Source organism: Accipiter gentilis, chromosome 15 (genome assembly GCF_929443795.1).
Source record: "Accipiter gentilis chromosome 15, bAccGen1.1, whole genome shotgun sequence".
Taxonomy (NCBI): domain Eukaryota; kingdom Metazoa; phylum Chordata; class Aves; order Accipitriformes; family Accipitridae; genus Astur; species Astur gentilis.
The window spans coordinates 18,407,841-18,425,206 of NC_064894.1; the positions used below are offsets into that span (position 1 = coordinate 18,407,841).

Sequence of the window (17,366 nt, forward strand, 5' to 3'; positions counted from 1 at the left end):
AAAATAAGTAATACTTTAAGGAAAAGAAAAAGTCTTTGTCCTGGATCTTTAGGAAGGGTTTTAGGGGCTGTATGACAACAGCATTTTGATTGTTGTTTTACTCTGATTTTCTTGCCCTGAAGAAATATTTTAGATACCAAAACACTGTCCTCAGCCTGGATTTCTGACAGAGGCAAAATCTTAATTGTCATGGATAGGCTATTTGGGAGAAAATGCAAACCAAACAAAATACTTCATTCGGGTTAATTGGAACATTTCACAGACACAGCTCCATAGCATCCTTTTTCTTTTTTCTTTTTTCTTTTTTTTTTTAACATTAGCTTAAATAATTAAGCTTAAATGTATTAAAAAAAAAATTCTTGAGCTACATCTCACCTTCCAAATCAAATAAAAATGAAAAATAATAGTAGCACATCTTTAGAAGGCTGATATGTTTTCCTGTTCAGTTTTTTTTCAAACAGAGAAGTTGTCCGGGTTGATTTTTCTCTAAGAACATTTGATAATTCAAAAACTTATCAGGAAAAAAATTTCTGTTGAGTGCTGTCCAAGCTGAAGGCTTCAACCTGGTCATTTAGAAATTATTCTTCATTTGGAGTCATGAACACTAAGGGTGCTTCAGAGAAAATGTAGTAGCTGATTCTTTAAAAAAAAATGCCTTCTTCCAAATCTAGATGTATCTAGGCAGATAGATACCACTACTTCAGTGTAGTCTCTTCTCTGATTGTCAGGATAACATTAATTTCTCATAATCTTTTATATTGCTTAGAAGAGGGTATCGGTGAGTAAAGAATGTTCACAAACTCGTGTTTCCATAAACACAATTATTTTCTAGAAGTTCTAAGCCTCCTTTCAACTGCTTTCAGCTTCTGAGTGCCTGACTCTGTGTCTTGTTCCTGGTGATATCTTTTCAGCTACAGTACAAGTGACAGGCTGGAGAGGTGGGCCCATGTGAACTTCATGAAGTTCAACAAGACCAAGTGCAAGGTCCTGCACCTGGGTCGGGGCAATCCCAAGCACAAATACAGGGTGGGCAATGAATGGATGGAGAGCAGCCCTGAGGAGAAGGACTTGGGGGTATAGTGGATGAAAAACTGAGTAATGAATTACTGAAACATTCAACAGAAAATAGAAATATAGTTGGTGCCGTTCAATCAAGCACCCTAAGCATAGTCCAGAAAGACCAACAGAAGTTTTGCCTGTGTGAGTATCATGTCAGAGGGTCCATAATATTTATGTTTGAGTGTTCACAAAAAAATGTATCTTTTATTTCTTACTGATGTTTATTTGTAACCATTGTTTGCAATCCATTCCAAACTAGCCAGCTCAGGCTGGAGTACTGTTAAGGATCCCTGACCTAGGTGTAAGTTTTTGAAATTCTGCATTTGGAAAATAATACTGTTCTCCTCATACAGCTCCTCACAGATAAGAATACCCGCAGAAATTTCCTTTTTGAAACATCAATATCTATACCAATTTTATATAATGGAAGCAATATATACATAATTAATGCTTGAAATACATAACACGTAGGTCTTCCATTTGTTTTAGATGGTAATTTTGAAGAGACAAAGTTTCCTGCACGTGTCTGAAATTTTAATTTTCTCTTAGAAAATGAAGGTCCCAAGACTTCAAAAACAAGTATAAATTAATTTATTTAGACACAAGTATTAAAAGAACAGTAGACAGTAGCTTTAGTATCAATTTCTGAGTGATTATTAGAATTGGGAGAACTAAATGAAAATGAATTATAGCTTGCAGGATATTTAAGCAACATTTTTAAAAAGTAAGATTATTTCAGTGAGCTGGTGTGTTTTATATCCTCGATGAGTGTGATTTGCTAGCTTTCTTATATCTTTCTCAGCATTGCATATTTGTATTAATGGTTGATAAAAACAAAGCAGCAGACTAACTTATAACCTGTAAATCAGTCTAGGACATTTGTGTAGACAGTAAGAAATAGCTTAATCATTGTCTTCAAGGAGGTCAAAAGGTTGATCCTAAAGACAAGTAAATTTATGCATGAGCTCGTATTAGTCCCTTCTCCATCATTTGATACTTCAAGTAAATGGGTTGCCCTGCAATCCAGAAGAAAAGGTACTGCACTGCGGCTATGGTATTTGGTATTGCTTAGATAAAGCCTGTTTAAAGGGAGAGAAAATAAGATTGCCATAAGCCTCTTGTCAGCTTCCAGTCTGAAGTAAATTCATACATATCAAAAAAGACTCAAAGAAAATAAAAAAAGTAGAAAATAAGCTGGTCAAAGCAAATGCTTAACACATCTCTACTTTAGGCATTAATCATACTATATGTGAGTGAGGGTCAAAATAGTTGAGGTGAACAAGGAGTATTTTGGTGCAGGCAAATGAAAAAAAACCCACAACTAAGCTAGTGATTTGAAACAGATTGAAAATTTTAAAGCGAGACATAAAGGTCACAAAATCAGATTCAGATTGCTAAGGCACAGTGGGCAAGTTTTAATGAATTCTCAGTAAAGCTTTTTAAGACAAGCGCTCAGGACTGGAATATCGAGATAAACCTTTTTTTTTTTTTTTTCCTAATCAATAGGAGGAGAGCCAAGGAAAAGTCTAGAGAAAGTTCAAACAGAATTATGAAAACTTGGTTTTGAACAAAGAAACTGAGCTTCCTAAGACTGATTTTAGTAACTTTTCTACAGAAAAAGAGAAAGTTTTTCAATGATTGACTTTTACTCATATGTTGGGGGCAGCAGGGATACTGTTGTGTCTTCTCAAAATGTTAGCAATCTAACATCTGTAAACAGTGGAGAAGGAAGGAAAGGAGTCTCAAACCTTAAAATAAGAAGGAATAGAGTCTCAAATGAAATCATTATACCTAGCAGGCAAAACAGTGCAGTGATAGAGATAAATGGGGATAAATGCTTACTTTTTGTACTTGAAGATGTAGGCAAAATGGGTATATAAACAAGTTGTCTCTTCAGTGTAGAAGAAATCCACTTTGTCTCCAAAGCATTATGATAAGTAGTATAAAGAGACTTTTCCTGTAGGCTATTTTAAATGCCTTTACTAGACTTTAGAGGAGAAATCAACTCAAGGAAAGGACAAGAAATTGTTCTTCTATATCCTTGGTGAAGGGGGTCTGTCTAGTGTAGTATGGACCAGATAAGTGGAGACTAAGGAGGACTGAAAACTGGTTGAACTGCCAGGCTCAAAGGACTGTTAAGAATAGCTTGAAGTCCAGTTGGAGATCAGCCGCAAACAGTATGCCCCCAGGGTCAATACTGGGTCCCATACAGATTCATTCATGACCTGGATGGTAGGACAGAGTGGACCCTCAGCAAGTTTACAGGTGGTACAAAACTGGGAGGGGTAGTTGATAGACCAGGCAGTTGTGCTGCCATTCAGAGGAACCTCAGCAGGCTGGTGAAATGGGCAGGCAGGAACCTCAAAAGAAAATGTCAAAACCTGCACCTAGGAAGGCATAACCCCATGTACTGGTACAGGGTGGAGGACCGACCAGCTGGGCTGCATTAGGCAGAACATTGCAGCATGTCAAGGAAGGTGATCTTTCCCCTCTATTTAGCACTGGTGAGACACATCTGGAGTGCTGCGTCCAGCTCTGGGCTCCCAAGTACAAGAGAGACAGTGTTGTATTGGAGGAAGTCTAACGAAGGGCAACCAAGTGCATTAATGGATTGGAGCATCTGTCATTAGAGGAGAAGCTGAAAGAGCTGCATTTGTTTAGCCTAGAAAAAAGAAAGGTTAGGGGTGGGGGGCACTGATTGATATTTATAAATACCTGATGGGAGAGTGTAAAGAAGATGGAGCCAGGCTCTTCTTGGTGGTATCCAGTGAAAGAAGAAGCAGCAGTGGACACAAATTGAAATACCAGAAATTCCATTTAAACATAAAAAACCCCTGTGGTTTACTGTGAGGGTCAAGCACTGGAACAGGTTACCCAGAGAGACTGTGGAGTCTCCATCCTTGGAAATATTCCAGCCTCGGACAATGTCCTAGGCAACCTGCTCTACTAGACTTTTTTTGGAGCAGGATTTTGGGCTACATGATCTCCAGAGGTTCCTTCCAACCTCAACAATTCTGTGATCGTTGTGATTCTGAGACAATGATATATGTGCCATCCTCTCACAGAACAGGAACTAGCCTCCATAGTTTTATTTTCCTTGCATGTTCTATGTCCATTTGAATTAATGCATCTTAAACGGGCCTTGCTTGGAAGAAATCTACAAAAGAACATTCAGGAAGGGGGCAGTGATTGCCTTAACAACACATAATGAGCTGGTTCTCCCTTCCCTTACCAGCTTCAGTGTCAGCAATATTCCTCCTGGAATGGAAGATGAGTTGTTTCAAATTTTTAGCCATCTTTAACTCAGGCTAGACAATTGTTTGAAAGGTATGGCTTATAGGTTGCTCAAGTTTTTTTCTGAGCCTAATAGCAAAGGAAATACAAGTCCCATTAGGATAATAGATAGTAGCAGGCAAAACCAGAAGAATCATTCTGTATGATTGTGCAACCCTGCAGCAAGAAGAGTAAATTAGCAAGTAACTGGGATTTCCTTTATTCTTGCATTTTACTCAAAATGAGAAAATCAAATGGAGACTAATTATAAAGCAAAGAAAATGCTATGATTATGGGACTGTGGCTTGTATGTATTTTTTTTGTTTGCGCTTGCTTTAGACTTAATAATTTCTGAGTTAGCTCTTTGGATTTAAAAGCAAAAAACTGTCAGGGATACCATAATATCTGGTTATTATCCACTCTCATAGGATAAAGTTAGCTATTGAATATGTTTGCTAGAAAAAAGACAATCCTAGAAGTACAGCAAATACTGCCATGATTTAAATGGACAGAGCGTGCTAATCGACAGATGCTATCACACCTGTCATGATGAACATGAATATACTCTTCCCAGAGATCTTCAGTAAATTGGCACCTTCCTGGAAGGTTCAGTGCAGCTTTGTCAGATAAACATAAACCAGAATCAAATTATGAGAATATAAATGCAAATTAATAAGATTATAGTACTTGTCCCCATTTGAGAAATGACATTGAATGCAGTGTTGATGCACAATACTGAAGTTAGCTATTGCTAAGATGAAACAATAATAGTTGATTAGGGTCTTCTGACTAAAGTTAAAAGATGTTTATGCAGCTATGCACCTTAAGCAGGTTATTTTTCTTTATTAATTTTATTGCCGACAGATAATGTTTATCACTTATCTGTAGCTGTTTATTGTGAGATGAACTACTGGTGTATCAGTCCAAGTGCTGACCCAGGTCCTCATTAGAAAAACTTATTATGTTAATTGGCACCATTTTAAGCAACCTCAGCAGATGACCAATATTCAAATAGAGATGAAACTCTTCCCTTGCTTCCCCCAAAAGTTTCATCCACTTTGTCATGTTGGAAGCTGTGCTGTCCCTGCTTTGGCTGCTTTTCTTCTTGGAATATGCAGAGAAATCAGCTTTGCAGTGTTCCTACAACACATTTCCCAGCACAATGGCTTTCAAACTCATAGGTGATCTCTGCAATCCTATCTGTGAGTAGTGAAGGGTCACCTGAAACAATATAACTACAGTAACACGTTGACAGTGGAGTCAGTAATGTACCAAGATTCAGTCACAAGCACCATTGATGCAACTGTTTATTTTTGTCAAACTATATGGAAAATAGAGAAATGTAAGTGGTATGGTATAAAATGTAGAATAAATTCTATACATTTTCTGTGCTTTCACTTAAGTTTTGTTGCCATTGTTTTCAATGTGACACACTGTGTCACATGCTTATGTGACACATATGAACAGCAGAACATGAAGTCAGTCACAGGTAATGATATTAACTTTTAATATAGTAATTTACTACATATTTAGTTATTATTCCTTGCAGGTTTCTAAAATAGTTGTTCATAAATTAGTTTCCATAAAGTTCCCTAGAATAGAATTTTCTGACTTTTCACAAATAGTTAAAACAATAAAATAGGGAATGAAGTCAAATACTATAGTCCCAGTTATTAGTATTTGAAACTGCTCAGCAGAATAATTTGGTAGCATCCAGAAAAAGTTGGCTTGTTTTGGTAAGCAGGTTAGCAAAGATATTAATATAAAGTTAGCTAAATTTAACTTCATTGATGCTTAAACTTCATCAGAAATTGGGTTTCCCATTAGCTTTTTTACTGGATGAATAACAGAATTACTTTTTGATGTCCAATTGATTAAATTACTGACAGCTTGACAGGGGAAATGCAGAACCTGCAGTATGATGCACAGCTACACCCAGCAGTTCAATGGAAGAAATGTTTAGAATCCTTAGCAGTTCTGATAATGCCATACAGTCATTAACACAATAAATTTTCTAGGAGTTATGATATCACATACCAGCCCATACAATATTTCGGTGATGGCACATGGATTTCTGCTAGAGCATGTAAGTATATAATGTCAAATATCTGTTCCCTCTCTTGACTGTAAATCAGAACTCACATGTCACATGCCACAGAGTAATTACTTTAAGCCATGTTTGAAGCATTTCATTGTTGATATAAAATTATGTGCAACCCCCAAAATTCATAGATAGTAAAGTGTAAATGCTTTTACCGTGTGTAAGTATAAACACATAAATGTAAATTAATACTTTAGTCAATAATGAAAGTCTTCTACTGTGGGAATTAGTAGAATTTTTAGTTAGAAAGCTTAAAATGTCATTAAGGCATCTCTGGAGCTCACATGGTATGATCTTGCTGAGTACCACACAAAATTATTATGCAAGCTCAGGAATTCCCTATAAAAACCCCACATTTTTTGCAAAATAAAGATTTTCCATGGTTAAGTTTTGATTTTTATTATCGTCGTCTTTTTTCTGCCAAGCAAAATCAAAATAAGATTTTGCTCTCTCCTATTTTTCCCTGTCATTCTGTCTACTTCATTCCTAGTACACTATTATGTAATGCTTTTTTGAAACGTGATTTCACAGTTTCTTATTCTACTTTTCATTGCAATTCAGTGTGTCTGCAATTGCTGAAATACCAAGATTTTCTGTAAGACAGAAATCAGATTTTTTTTGTTTATCTCAAGTATTTAATAAGCTTTGAAGAACTTTCAACTTTTGAGGAAAGTAAGGCAAGTACTTATCATTTATATCCTTCTTTTCCTCTTCTCTAATTTGTACAATATTTGTGTAAATAACAAACATCAGAGTAGTGTACTAGCTTTGTAATGGAAGTTTGACTTGCAGAAATTTGATCTGTGTACTACTGAGAGACTTAAATTATCTCTGAACTCACTGTGTTTAGTTTATCACTGAAGTTTTACATTATCTCTCAAGTAGGATATGTACCTGCCATATTTGCTCATGAAGAAAAAAAAAAAAAAAGAAAAAAAAAAAAAGTAGGGATTGAGGGAAGGTCACATCAGCCTAACTTCTTATTTCCTTGTTCTTGCTGATGTGGCTCAATGTTAGTATCATTTTAACTTTTATTTCTGTCATTGAGGATGATGTTTAATAAGACTACAGTTGGACTTATGTTTGCGTCACAACTCTGCATGGAAAATGCTGAAAATGGGAAGAAATAAGGGGTTACAGTACTTTTCACCTTGATCTTTGCAAAAATTCAGGGCAACTAAGAGGAATAGAACATCCATAATTTTCAGGCTGCAAAACTCAGGCCATACCATATGATGGATACTTCCCAGAGCAGACCTGATAGACCACTTCACTCTTACAGAAATAAGTATCTGTTCCTACAACCAATGTTAAATGTGCTCAAATTAAAATTACTTTTACAATTTAAAGTTCAATCTAGACTATTCTTAGAGAAGATACAGTAGCCAAGGTTCTACTGAAACTGCAAACTGTATGGTTTTGTAGGTAGATTTCGAACAGCACAAGTTTTTGCAGTTGATACAGGGTAGTGGAAATATAGTGCATGAATTTTTCATCAATTTTGCTTTTTCTTTTCCTCTGCAAAAATATACAAAATATTGGAATTTGGGTTTCAGTAGTTTCAGAAGACCACACACAATAATCCTTCTCAAAATGGTCTTTTTCTTTTTTTTTTTTTTTTTTTTTTTTTTTCAAGAATGGTTCTGCACGGTTCAATTATGTATTAAGACCTTTGAAGTAATCAATAGTAAAATAAGTAGTTGGCACAGAAATAGCCTGAGAAATCTTAGAATAGTCTTTGGCTAAGTTTTGGTGTATTATTTACAGAAAACACTAATGTAACTGATTTAAATCACTGAATGGTCAAACTGGTAAACTGGTGATGAACTTTCCCTTCCTTTTTCTTTCCTTGGAAATTCCCAGTTACTTTATTCCCACTAATTTTGAGCACTCCCCTCTGACAGAACTGGAATACACCAGTTAATAATGCTGGAAAGAAAATTCTTTCCCCTCTGTTCTGCCATACACTTGCTGTTCTGGCTGTTCCAAATTATAAATAAAGCAGAGCCTTTGTAGAACTTCCTTAGTCTTCAGAAGCTATACTGCATCCCTTTCGCTGTTAAACTACATTACCAGCTGTGTTTACAGTGCCTGCACTCACCTTCTACAGATGTCCAAATTGCAGTATGCAAATAAACACATGAATTATATCTTACTCTAACTTTTGACATGTTGTACAATTTTGTCAGTAATGCATTTTCCCCATCAACTTCTGAAAAGTTGGGTAGAGACTGTATGTATCAGTGCTAAAAAAAATACTCAAAACTGCATCTTATAACTCTGCTATTGCTTGTATTTTCTGTACAGATCACTAATCAAACACATGTAAATTCATCTATGTGTGTAGATGAATTCTTCATGACGTGTTCTTCAGCAACCAGTTTGGCTGAAAAGTTTCTGTGTCTTTTACTGTAGTATTCCATCCCAGATCTTTTAATATTTTTTTTTAACCTCTCCATTGCTGGAGGAAAACAGCTCCTTAAGTATTATGTTGCTTATGTTTTCAAGTATGTTGTTTAGGAGACTGCAGGTGTTTCAAGATAAAACTGCCAGAATTATTCCAAGACCTGACAGATTTGCTAACAAACAAACAGTTCTTCTGATCAGTATCCTACCACTCCTCTATACCTTTGATATGAACCACATATGGCGTCAATCCTGTTTGCCTGAATTAACTCCAATTTTCTAGTGACCAAGGTCACGCGAGTACAGAGAAAGACTCAGCTGTTCTTAGCTAGCACATATGTTCCAGTGTTGTTGGTAATTTTCTTACTATAATGAAAAAGTTCTGAATGCTAAATCCAAATCCCACTGCAGAATACCTCAGTGGTGGCTTATGCTAATCTATAACCGGTAAATATTGTACTAGAGCTATTTTGTAAAGAAATACTTGAAATTATTGGCTATTTTAGATGCTCAGGGTTTTGTTAGGTCTGACAACAGAATTGATGGGGGAATTTATTGGGGGGAAAAAACCTCACCAATCTGTCTGTGCCACTAGCCTGATTTTGATGACTATCATTACAGGCAATAACTAATGCTAATTCTGCTGCTTGACAGGTGCCAAAACTAAAAAAAAGTGACAATGGAACTTCTGTTAAGTTTTTTGAATCTGTGAAGATAATGAAACAATATTTATTCCTAACAGTTTTGGACAACAAATTAGCAAGTAATAGTGGGCTTTCTATCCCTCCTCTTCATTTAAAGAGGTCTTGAATGCTATGAGTTTGATTTCTAATGCTGCCTGATGAGTTTCTTTCAAATCACAACAGCAACAGAGTGTTTGGGGCATAGTGCTTATTAATTTTGCTTTGAACATTGCACAAACATCTTCCATGCCAGTGTAAATGCTGTGAGAATACAATTTTTAAAATCATGGCATTGTGACAAATTCTTACTCTATTAGAGGTGAATGTTTAAAGTAGTGTTTGTGAACTTCATGCTCAGTTCCAGTGATGAAACTATGCACTCACTGCTTTTGGAAAAGGAGATTGCTTCCAGATACAGTGCAAACGAAGTGTGAAGTTTTGGACTGCAGTTTGTATCTGAAAATAGGCGGAGTGAGTAGAAATGGATTTATCTTTACGGAACATGCAGAATATAGGATCTGCTTTAAAAACAGATTAAATTTGCTTAATGTCTTATAGCTACTTATAAAGGAAGGAACCTACAGAAGTGTGAGAAATATCACACTTGTCATCTTCCACAGTATTTTACAAAAAGAACCGTTGTGATGTTAGTTATAATTCAGTAGAGGACTATAAATCATTCTGGTATAAAAGGCAAGGAAGTTTTCTGAAATCCATTAGTGATTTTGGAGTTATAAAATCCTTACTTATTTCCAGGTCAAAGCTGATAGTAAAAACTTATTTCAATAGCATTAGGGTTTGGGGGTTTTTAAACATAAATTACTTTAAATATTTAACGTTAATTCAAAATCTTTGGTTTTTAAAACAAAAAGTCAGCACAATCAGGACGAGAGTAAAAATGCCTTTCTCTGAGTACTGCATTTTTCATTCCTTGTAGCTCTATTCTTGGCAGAAACACCTTTCCTACCTTTTTTTCATTTGTGCTCTATGGACCATGAAAACTGCCGTTATGGAGAAGAGAACGCTATATGCATTGGTTTTATTGTTTTTATGCTGACACAACAAAATCTAAATCAGCTGGTTCACTTAGGGGTTTTCAGGCCTCAGCAGTTCTGAAAAAATAGGTGGGGGTGGGGGGGGGTGGGGAAGGGGAGTGGGGGGAGAAGAAAAGAAATGCCCTGAGGTCAGAGGGTCAGAGTCAATGAGACCAGTCTCATAAAAAGGAGAGTGTCTTTTTTGTTTTTCTTTAATGACTGAGAAAAAGTCAGTCTCATAGTTCTAGGAGATAATAAAGAAAATATAGTACTACAAAGGTCATTTTTATAACTAGTTGCTAATCTGGTCAGAAAATAGATGATACTCAGAAGTTCACTTGAATTAACATAGTCTGTGTGTTGGGTGATGGAGGACAGCTAAATTGATTTAAACCTGGTCTGCTGTCCAGCCCAGGTGGAAGAATGTATATTTTCAGTATACTTAAGATGCTAGTGATTAGCCTGATGCTCTGTAAAAGCTATGCCTTAGCCTATAGCAATGATTCAAAACTGCACTACACATACATGACTGCAGAGTTTGGAATGTCTAGGGTATCATATTATATTATGGAGGCATCAAGTGCAGATATGCAGTTAAGACCAAATTGCATTTTACTCATAATGTGCTCAACTATGTCAAAGTTGGTAAATATACTGCTTCTGCTGTCTCAGAAAACAGCACTTACTTTTGGACTGTAGAATTAGCTAAAGCTTACCAGAAACTAGAAATTATTTCAGTCATTAAAACAAATTTAAATGGATTATTTAAAACGAAATATCTGGAAACAGAACATGTAATGATACTGTGTAAAGCTAATAATTTAATAAGATCTGGTATCTTCCATTCTGATTCCTGTAGCTGATTCTGATATTTATCATTATTTGCATATATTACCATTTAGGTCAGAAGTCCCAGTAATGGAGCATCATTGTCCACTTCAGAAACATTGAGCACTTTGGAGAAAAACAGTACCTATTCCAAAGAGTTCAGATTCATATTAAGAACTGGGAGAGGTGGATCAGTGTACACAGATATAAATTACAGAAACAAGAAAGTACAAAAAAGGCACAGTGGAATAAACACATCATCGGTCGTTGACAGATATTTGAACAGGAGCAATCAGCCTTTACAAATTTCTATTCGGTGATAGTTCAGGAAAGCGAGCAGGCTATTTATGTTTATTTACAATTTATTTTCATTTAGGTAAGTGTTCACATGCTTTCAGATAGCCTTATCTTTGAATTTCCCTGTATTTATAACGCTTGGGGACAATTACAGAATTTCTAAAACATTCTTTACCTTAGGCTGTTGGTTTGTTCTCTCAGCTTTAAGCTCGTCATACTATGATTTTAAATGTAATCAGTTAATTAACTTTGTTTATCTCTCTATTAATGTTACTAATCCTCTGTGGCCTAAAATACTGGATACCTATCCCAAACATGTTAGAACAGCTATGAGCCATAAGAGGATCGTCTATAATATTTGCTTCACTTAAATTTGACATCTAGCCTTCTTATGTTTAGAAAAAAATCTTGAGGTATGTTAGTGCTTTTGCCATTATTAAGAACATCAGAAATGCATTTTCTAGCTTATTTCACAGCTATGTAGATTTAGGGCATGTATCAAAACAAAATGTTGAACTTGCAAAAATGAATAAAGAATGAATAAAGTACATGTATTGTATGAACAGTTCAGCTTGGATTTCCATACTGGTGTTCAGGATTTCCAGGGGGTCATGTATGAAACAAATGGGATGAGTCTGCTTGAGTTTCAAAGGACTGAAGGGTGAAAAAGACAGGAAAACACATTTTCCTGGCAAATAATGGACTTGCCTTTGGCTTGATGTATAAACTACAGTTCACAATGTTTTGGGGGTTAGTTTAGTGTGGTCAGTTGTGTTTTTTTCCCAAACAGGAAATTATATGTTTGTTTTCTTGAAATTGCTCAACGTCAAAATTTGAAGAGTCTCCAGAAATACTTATTACTGTATGTAACTTCATACTGATAAAGAATTATAGAAATCAATGAAAATTCAGAGGGTCTAGAGATCCCTTCCTCTTGGAGGAGATCTGATTTCCTGATTGGAAGCAAGGCCTTAGATTAGCTTATTTGGGGCCATGTTAAGCTGTCTCAAATATTTCCAATGAGCTGATTGCATTAATTCTCTGGGCTACCTATTCCAATGCTTAGTTGTTCTCATGGTGAAGAATTTTTTTCTTATATCCACACAGAATTTCCCTTCAGCAGCTTGCACCATTGCCTCTTATCCTGTCACCATGCATCCTAACGAAGTGTACCTTCAACTTCTCTCTAACCTTCTCTTTAGGTAATGGAAGAATTAGATTTTCTCTAAGCCTTGTCAGTTAAGATCTCCAGTCCTCTGAATACCTTGGTGGACACTCTCCAATTTTAACATTTCTTTTGAACATGGAGGACCAAAACTGGACACAGCATTCCTGGTGTGGCTTGACAAGTGCCAAGTATTGTGGATTAGTCACATCCCTTCTGTTGTCTGTAGTCTTGCTGATACAGCCTGCAGTTTGCTTTCCTGCCGCAAGGATGGGCTGCTTACTTCTATTCAGCTTGCTGTCCTTTTGGATCCATAAGTCCTTTTCAGCCAGGATACACTCCTGCCAGTCAATTCCCAGCCAGTATGGATGCTTGGGATTACTTTCTCCCAGGGTAGACTTTGTATTTATCTTTGTTAAACCTCATGCAATTCCTGCTATACTAATTTTCCAGTCTCTTTGAGGTCTCTCTGCACGGTAGCTCTTTCTTCCAGTGTATCTGCCTCTCCTCCCTGTTTGGTGTCATCCACAAACTTGGTGAGAGTGCTTTCAATACCATTTTCCAAACTGTTTGTAAAGATATTGAATAGCATCAGTTCTAGGACTGACCCCTGAGGCACTCCACTTATGACAAAATGCCAATCTGGCCGTGAGCTATTAACTACCATCTTTCAAGATCAACATCTTGGCCAGTTCTCCACCTGTAGGTGCTCTATCTGTCCAGTCTGTATCTTACCAGCTTGTCATCAGGGATGTTGTGAAAGACCATGTTGGGCATCTTGCTAAGGCTCATGCAGCTAGGTCTTTATGAATGCACTTTTCATATGTTCTTCTTTTTGTCAGTGCAAACACATAAGTGATGAGCTTGGTGAAGTAATTCAGAAGTGACATTTCATAGTCTGTGTATTACAGAAAGTTAGAATGAATGTACATAATTGTTGTTTGTCCTTAAAAAAATCCATGAATCAAGCAACTTTAAGAAGCGTGGCCTGTGGCCTCTAAGAATGCAATGCTCAGGAAAACAAATGTCACTTAGCTGTTATAGGCAGTGTCATAAATGGAAAATAGTGTAGTAGGATTGGAAGTCTGTGTGGCTTTTTTTGACATAAAGATTGTCATGGTGTAATTCTTATGTGGTGGAGAGTGCTCTCATAAAATACATAACTGTGCTACTTTTTTATTTTTTTACTTATTTTTTTCTCAAAATTTAATCTTAATTACCTTTAATCTTTCCTTTGTTACTACAGCCTCCTTTGAGTTTCAGTATTTCATGGGTGAAAGAAAAGCTGAGGCATTGTCTGTGACACCCAAATGCTTTTAGAAGCCAGGAAAGAAGTTGGATGCTATCATTAAAATAAAAATTTCCATTAATGGATCTGTAATTTTTCCTTTGTAGAAAAATGTCAGAATTTGCCTGGCACATTTTTCCTGTGCATTTATCCAGTATTGTCTTGTGTCATGAGGTCTGCTTCCCTGTCCTTTGATTCTTGTTTATTCTGGCATTCATTCAAGATCTTGATATCTTTCTAACCTTGTGGTCTAAAGTCTCACTGCTCAGATATTTGTCTTTCGTATCCAGTCCTTCAGGACAGAGCAGTAAGTAACACGTTACTAATGATGATTCCTTCTGTTTCCAGTCTCACATTTGTACATAACATTAGACTAATGTAGAGACTTTGCCATGCTTCCTTTTGTGATCCCTGATGTGCAGTTACCTTCCAATGATCTTTAATTTATGAATGCTGAGTATGTCGCTGACAGTATCCTCTGAATGTCTTTGTGAGAGCTACCTTTTTATGCACCAGGTAGAGGAGTTTCTTGATTTGCTTGACCTTTTCATTTCCATCTTTCCCGTTAGTTAGTTCTCTTTTTTAATTCCAGTGAAATTCAAATGTTGCAGAGCATAGGCAGCTTTCTTTCTACTCTGCATTGTCTTCAGCATTACTGAGGGAACACAAGCATGATAAATCATGTCACCACAAGTTATCTTACACAGACATCATTTCTGGTTGATTTCAAGTTAGGCTTGATTTCCAGACAGTGATTTCCAGTTAGATGAAACAATATGGTGAACTAACCCAGATAAAATAATACACTTCATTGATGGAGTATATAAGTTGATTAACTAGATTGATTTGCACACAGTGAAAGAAGATGGAAGCGCGATGTAAACTGCAGCATCTGCTTCTATCAGTATGAATGACACAGTCATAACCACAAGAACCAATATGTACATATCGGAGTGTCTTTCTCTTTAGTTTGATGTCAGATGGGCTCCTGATGCTTTTGATTGTTCTGGCTTCTTGATTTTAGTCATGTAAGTCTGCTGAGTAGTTTGCCAAACACACAAGAAAAATGTTTGTGGTTGTATTTTCCTGAATCAAATGTTGTGTGGGGTTTTTTTTATTGTTTTCAGATAAAACATTCTCTGTTGTACATAAAACAAAGCCCATAACATGTACTATACACTTCTTTTAGTAAGAATTTCTAAACACTGGTTAGAATTAGGGGTCACAAGTAGATGAGCTGTTTTCCTTGGCATCATTTCAGTTCTGATTTTTAGCTTGTAGGGGTGGAGGAAAGCAGTGCAAAGACATTGTAGTGTTCTGCCTATATGAGGAAACAGAGGTGACTCTGCACTTTCTGACACCCTTGTTAGCTTCACAGTAGTGAGCCACGTGCACTGATATTGTAGGTTTTGTGTTATCTTCTACAGTCTCACTAATCATGTGTAGACTTTTTTACTTTTTGTTAATTATTCCAGTAAGAGAGCTGTCCTATGCCAGAGCTTTCTCTGATTTTGTTGGTGAGCTTTGTTCCTTCATTTTCAATAGTAGCTGTGGCTTCATCCTTGCTGATTAAATCAGTTATTGTAATATGAGCACTCTCTGAGTTCATATGAGTCCTTTGGAGGATATTGTATTTTTTTTGCATGCTCTAATGCTTCAGTAGAGAGCAACCATTCCCCTTGCTAACATGTTTTCATCCTGGATTTTATTTTTTTTTTTAAACAGAAATATAGAAATGCATTTTTATTACAGTTCATTCTTTCTTTATTTTCTATTATAGCTCATTTGGCTTTTTCTTTTTTTTCCCTCAACACGCGTCAGCAATGTGTATCTAACAGTTCACTAAAATTGTTTTCTCTGCCAGTTTTTTATATTGTTCAAATTAGTTATAGTGGCTAAAATGTTTGGTTTGTGTACTGGGTTAAAGATTGTATGTCAAAAGAATTAAATACAGGTTCTTGGTAAAATTATACAAATATTGAAAATGTTAATTTTCCATCCTTTCTGTATTACATACTAATTTAAGTTCCTACAGAGCTGATGTGCATTGCTTAAAGTATGTTATGCTACAGTGCAATATTAAATGCTTGCAAGAATTATTTGATTTTCAAAACAAACCCTATGAGGAGAGACCATATCTGTTTGGTCTTCTCTATTCAATGCTTTCACAGTATATTCTGAAGAAAAATTATTTCCCCTTTCATAGTTACTAAAATCTTTTGCAATCAGCCACAGACTATGTTCAGTACAGTAACAACATGTTCATGCGGAGTCCTAAAAGTCTTCAGTTTTGTTAGCATTGACACTAGAGTTAGTTCACGTGCTTGATTTGCCAAGTCCCCAGGCAGAGTGAAGTAACTCTTGGATTGTATCTCAGCAGGGGGACAAAGTCATCTTTTTTCTAAGTAAACATTCTTTTTATTCCACATACACTGCTAATTCTCCTCTGGGGCAGAGTTTATGGCTGCCAATCAGCTCAACTTCAGGCAGGTTTGTAGTGTCAATTCTTGTTCAGTATCTCCACCAGAGCTGATGGCAGAGTTATGCTTAAGGCTGACATTAAAAGATGAAACACTCCTTAAAAAATCTTATTATACTAGTTCTCATGCTGTATATCTACATTTTATTTACTAGGCAAGATTTAACACTACTGAAAACTTTCTGATACATCTTGAGTTTGAAATATTATTAAACAGATGGGGCAAATGTAATATAAAATGTTCAGTACTTCTGATACCTTCAATTTATTCACTGGTTATGATTGCTTAAGCACTGTGTTTTTCAAAGACAAGGGAAGGTAACATATTTTTTAAAGAAGCTGAGGTGAAAGAAAGGAAGCGACTCGTCTAAAGTTGCACAGCATCACTTTGTCCCAAACTACTGTCTCTCTCTTCCTATCACAACAGTTCTTTGCATTCTGGGAATATTAAAGCAGAAAACATATTCATTTTTAGGACTTTTAGTAGTCAATTTCTGAATGGCAAGCTAGTATTCATCTGACCAGAGTGTAATGCTATCTCTTACCTAAAATCTTTCTCCCAGAATTTTTGCTGTGTACCATGGATAAAATGTTTGCTGCCCCCTCCCCCACAACTGTTTTCTCCATATACTGCCATCTTCAAGGGCTCTGATTACTTCAGATTGCCATACTCTGCATTAGTTTTTCAGAATTGCTCAGGAGTAGCCGAGTGATTGAAATAGGAGTGAAAATTTCCAGGGTGCCAGAATCCAC

General features: G+C 36.2%; 1 protein-coding gene across 2 annotated transcripts in view; it reads left to right on the forward strand.

Moving 5' to 3' along the window:
* Window positions 1-17,366, forward strand: part of GRIK2 (glutamate ionotropic receptor kainate type subunit 2) — a 424,554-nt gene that overhangs the window by 370,286 nt on the left and 36,902 nt on the right. The window lies entirely within an intron of this gene.